This window comes from Protopterus annectens, chromosome 2.part1 (genome assembly GCF_019279795.1).
Source record: "Protopterus annectens isolate FY-2018-M chromosome 2.part1, PAN1.0, whole genome shotgun sequence".
In the NCBI taxonomy this organism is placed as follows: domain Eukaryota; kingdom Metazoa; phylum Chordata; order Ceratodontiformes; family Protopteridae; genus Protopterus; species Protopterus annectens.
This window is the reverse complement of record NC_056729.1, coordinates 1,668,711,092-1,668,717,091: the sequence shown is the minus strand read 5'-3', so window position 1 is coordinate 1,668,717,091 and position 6,000 is coordinate 1,668,711,092. Positions and strand designations below refer to the sequence as shown.

The 6,000-nt window shown below is 40.8% G+C and overlaps 1 protein-coding gene across 1 annotated transcript in view; it reads right to left on the bottom strand.

Annotated features, from left to right (window-relative positions):
* Positions 1-6,000, bottom strand: part of NOC2L (NOC2 like nucleolar associated transcriptional repressor) — a 1,272,638-nt gene that overhangs the window by 782,633 nt on the left and 484,005 nt on the right. The gene's annotated exons all lie outside the window — the stretch shown is intronic.

Sequence of the window (6,000 nt, the reverse complement as noted above, 5' to 3'; positions counted from 1 at the left end):
CCACAAGCATTGTGAAATTAAACATATTAGAAACGTGCACTTTCTGTTTTCTTTCTTTTCCATTTAACCAGATTGAGCCACAGCAACACGTGGTCGGGTACAGCTAGTTAGTATATCTATATCTATATATATATATATATATATATCTATATATATATATATATATATATATATATATATATATATCTATATATATATATATATATATATATATATATATATATACACACACACACACATATATATATATATATATATATATATACACACACACACACACACACACACACACACACACACACACACGTGTGTGTGCACGCGCGTGTGTACATATATATATATATATATATATATATATATATAAATAAATAATGTGTGTGCACGCATATATATATATATATATATATATATATATATGTATACACATACATACATATGTATACATGTGTTTTTTTCAAATCTAGGTGCTTAGGATTTCCCTTTCTCTTCCCCCGTTGGCTGACCTGATGTGACTCCGTTTACCTCCACTAGCATACTGCAGCTGCTGCATAACAGTATCGACAGGATTGCAATTTGGCTACCACTCTCTCAACAAAAACAGTTTTTCTCCCAGCAATTAAACAGAGTAGGTTACACATATAAAAACATTTGTTAAGCTTACTCTTACAGTGCTGTGTAACTAAGCAAGTCACTATTTTGGTCAGCCATAGGGCTCTTTTCTACTTGAGTGTTTACCTCCTTCCCCTGTAACTAAGGTACACCGACTCTTACATTAGTGTCTCTGACCCTAGTTTTTACAGGTATACCTTGTACTTTTCTGGCTTTCTACACACAGATTTCCTGTATCAAAGTTTTACTTATCTGACATTGAACAAGTAACCCTTGTAAAAATCCTCAAAAGTGTATACTGTTGGTTTGTCTTTCCTGCTAAACATAAACAACATTAAGTGCTGAGTGCAGGTTTTAGGCCCTTACATTAAACTTACCTCTGGTGTGTTGTCTTGAGTCAATCAAGGTCCCTCTCTAACCACTCCTACTGCCTTCTCTCTTCCTCCACCCCCATTTTCATCAAACAGGTTAAACTGCTACAACAGTAATTCCACCCTGCACCGCCTCACATAGCCCAGAAAATTATACCCTGCAGCTATTACTTTATTCTGCAAGTGTATAAATAGCCTAAAAAATTTGGTGTAAAAAGACACAAATCTAAATACAGTCAAAACGTTACCTTAACATACCATAAGCCCAGGGAAATACTTGGAGTCAGTGTTAGCCCTACTCCGCTCACCCTTGCTGCGCTCGGGATCACTCTGCTCCCCTCCCTGCCCCCAATTCTCACCTGCCCCCACTACTCCTACAATTAAAGTATGCTCAGCCACTCCCCTCATACCAAGATCCAATCACTGAACAGCCATCCCCCCACACCCATTTTTCTTCTCTTCCATTCTTACACACCCTGTTATCACAATCAACCATCAAATTTGGCCCCCCCGCCCCCCCCTCCAACAAAATGCAAAGAAGTAAAAAAAAATACTAATTACCCTAATGCCTGTACTGTTTCTATTTTACCATCTTACTGCCTACGAACAAATACTTGACCATGGTATTCACTACCCACAAGGTCAAACAGACACCCACAACTATACAAATAACACCAAACACTGTGCCATCCCCAGCAAACCGAATATACGACCCTCAATAATATATCACCCCTGTAAAACCACAAAACACAATCCTAAAGACAAAGACTATATAAAACTAATAAACAAACTCCTAAAACTTAGACTATCCTGTCACTATAACCTTATAACACACGGGGATATTCATCCCAACCCTGGCCCACCCACACCCAATAACCTCCACTCCCCTACCACAACCCCCACAGTCAAGCTACCCCTTTTTACTCCCACTAGTTCCCTCCTAGCATTTCACCTAAATATTAGAAGTATTAACAATAAGATTCACAACCTACACGCCCTCCTAGCAACCCACTCCCCAGGCATTATGTGTCTTACAGAAACCTGGCTAAAACCTAGTACTACCGACAATGAGATACTACCCCCAAGATATAATATACACCAGTTAGACCGCGCTACTAGGAAAGGAGGTGGGATAGCAGTCCTTTACAAAAACACTCAACTGTTAATAGAGACACCATTCAACCACCCCAATTCAACAATGCTCAACTCCTCATAACCAAATTACAGATTAACCAGTACAAATGTTTAAACATCGTCTGTGGATACATTCTGCCAGGCAACAACTTAAATACCCTAGAGGATATCCTGTACTGGTTATCCACTACTTATCCCCAAGAAACCATAGTTCTTGGTGACTTTAACACAGACTGGCACCCCTGCTCCTCTGAACCCCCCCCCCACTCCTATAAACTTATCTGGGTTTTAAACAGACCATAACCTCTCCCACTAGGATAAACAAACCGACCAACAGGGAAAGTACCCTGGACTGGATCCTAGTTAACAACCATCCCCAACTGTATACAGCTGGCAGTCTCCCTGACAACCTTAGCGACCATTTTCTAACCTGTATCACAAAACGTAAGGTAGGAAACCCTCACCAGACCAAATATAAAACAGTGAGAAACAGAAAAAACCGTGACACCGCAATATTCCTAAACGAACTACAAACAGCCGACTGGTCAAAACTAAAAAATCTACCATTACAAGAGGCTGTAGCTCACTTTAACACTAAATTCCTACGTATCCTTGATTCCCATGCTCCAGCACGTACAATAAAGTCTAGATCAAACACAGCACCATGGCTCACAAAAGAGACCAAATCTAAAATCAAAGCTAGAAACAAAGCCTGGGCCAGCTGGAGAACAACCAAAGCCCCACTTGACCATCTACAATAATGTCAACTCCGGAATGACACAAAAAAATCTATTTTACTGGATAAAAAAAGCTTCTACCATAATCTCCTACAAAAACATCAAAACAACCCCCAAAAGTTCTGGGCAGGCTTAAATCAACTACTTCATCCAGGACATTCTACCATCCCAACCCCGGCCAACCATACCCATAGTTTCCCAGAGACCATAGCTAGCGCTTATAATAACTTTTTCACCAAAACAATCCAATCCCTAGCAGATCACCTAACCTCCACAAACTTAAACCACATGCCTAATTTATCCACAAATCACCCAAAATTCAGCCTCCAGCCAATATCCACTAGTTTTATCAAAATTCTCCAAAATAAACTAAAACCTACCACCCTCGCTGCTGGCCTACTCCCTGCAGAGTACATGCAAATAGCTGCAGATGCCATTGCATATCCCATATCTATCCTTAACAGAACCTTTTCTGAAAATGCTATCCCCTCCCTCTAGAAAATTTCCCACGTCATCCCACTCCACAAAGGTGGTAGCTCAACAGACATGTCCAACTATAGGACCCATTGCCATTTGTTCCCCACTAGCCAAAATGGAGAAATGTGTACACAAGCAACTAATGCAATACCTTACACAGAATAACTTACTATCAAACTCCCAGCATGGCTTCAGGCCATATCACAGCACCACCTCAGCCCTCCTTTCCTTTACTACTGCCATAAACAATAACAGAAATGACAATAGGCTGACCTCCGCCCTCTTCCTTGACCTTTCAAAAGGCTTTGACATGGTCAACCATGAACTTCTTATTCTTTCTCTACAATCCATTTCCCTCAGCATGCACACTACCCAGTGGTTCCATTCCTACCTAAATGGTAGACAACAGGCGGTACTATGGCAGGGCAAACTCTCCAGTCAGCTACCTCTCACACTTGGCATCCCTCAAGGCTCCATACTAGGCCCACTACTCATCTACTTTATCAATAATCTTCACACTGCTATCCCTAAAGCTACCTGTATTCAATATGCAGATGATTCTACTCAAATCTGTTCAGCCACCTCCCCATCCGAACTACAAATCTTAACCCAAAATACATTTAACACTATTGAGAACTGGCTCACCAACTAACACCTACTACTGAACCCCAATAAAACTAAACTTCTACTCTTCACCCACACTAGTAGATATGCCACACTTTCATTCTCTGTCACGTCTAACAATGGCACCACTATCTCCCCAGATCAACACACTAAATTTCTAGGGGTTATCATAGACAATAATCTCAAATTTGACCTACACATCAACAACACTGTACAGACCATCAAGAAGAAGCTTGAATCACTGTATAGAAACAAGACACTCTTAACCCCACCGGCTAGGACTAAAATCGCCCGATCACACCTACTCTCTACTCTTTTATATGCCTCACCTGTACTCGCAAACCTCAATAAAACCGAAGTAAGCTGTCCCATAGCTACAACCATATTGCCAGATTCACCACTGGCTCTACCTATAGAACCCATCACAGCCATAACCTGAAACAACTAGAACGGCTAGAACTGCCCAGCTCAATTCAATTCAATCAACTCTTAATAGCGCATAAAGTTCTGTACCACCCTAAAGATATCCCCTCTTTTACAAATATTTTTAAGCCATATAGCAACCTGAGATCCCTACGGTCAGCCGACAAATTACTGGTCCAAACCCACAAAGCTAATAACTCAGCTGGTGAAGCCCTGTTCACCATCTTTGTTGGCAAAACCTGAATGCCTTGCCAAACTATATAACCCTACAATCCTCCACAAGTCTCTTCAAAAAAAACCTCAAACAGTATCTCAAATTGAACTGGCTATGCCCATGTACCAACCCGGATTAAGTTATAAAACAATAGCATAATCAGTAACTATCATAGCATAATCAGTAATTATCATAACATCTAACTACATCACCATGCTATGTGTATCCAGTCTTACTTGTAATTGTGTCTGTCCATGAGAATTGTGAGTCACTACTAGGGAACATTACTGAATCAAGGTACATAAAATATATTACCACTTTTGTTTTTATATATTCTAATTGTGTTCTAACTTCTTGTGTAACCTTTTGAATGTTTGACTATGTGGAGCTTTTTTCTCCTGGCCTCCGCTGAAAATGGACATGTATCCAGTCGGACTATCCCGGTAAACAAATGTAAAATAAATAAATGTGTGTGTATATAGAGTGGGGTACTGTATCAAATGCCATAGCTAGGTCCAGGTAAGTGGTATGCACTGCTTTCCCCTCACCCACTGCCTTGGTGACTTTCTTAAAAAAGTCCACCAGGTTTTGTAGGCATGACCTTCCCTATGACACAGCCAAATTGGGTTGATTCTAGTGTCTGACAGTTGCCTGTGTCTTTGATCAGTTCCATGATAACTTGTTCCATGGCTTTGCTTATCAAACTAGTCAGAATAACAGGTCTGTAGTTCCTGGGGTTGGTTGATGATCCTAGTCCACCCTAGTGAAGTGGGATAACCATTTTAGCCCTCCATTCACGTGGTACAAAGCCTACTTTGAGGCTACATTTGAAAAGTGACTCAGTGGTCCTGATAGTTCATGTTTCAAACTATTTACTGAGCATTCCAGGATACTGTCGGGATCCACTGAAGCTTTGTTTTTGGCCTTAGCAAGCACCGCCAGGACCTGCTGTCTATTAATAGTTGGGGGGGGGCTATGCTAGAAGTATTTTATGAGGGAGACATTGGAGGGAGTTGGGGGTGAGGTCCGAGCTGAATTCGTCAGCTAGCAAATCTGCTGTGTCACTCTGCTCATTGAAGGTGGCAACATTTTATAGCAGTTCGGTACACTGATGTGTGCTGTCTGAGGCTTCTGATAAAGTTGCAGGAAGCCTTGTGCTTGTATTTGGCCTACGAGGCTTTCCTGACCTTGTAATTGGCCTTGCTGGACTTGATTAGTACTCTCAGTTTCCAGTTTAGTTTAGAGATTGCACACAAGGTGGCAATGTTTTCACAAATGTGCAACATCACTGCAAGTTGCCATATAAAATTAAGCAGTCTCAACTTTGCTGCTACACTTTTTCCAAGCTCGATATTACTTTCGACACCTTTAACCTGATTTATGTAAGCAGCATTTCCTTTCACGTTTACCA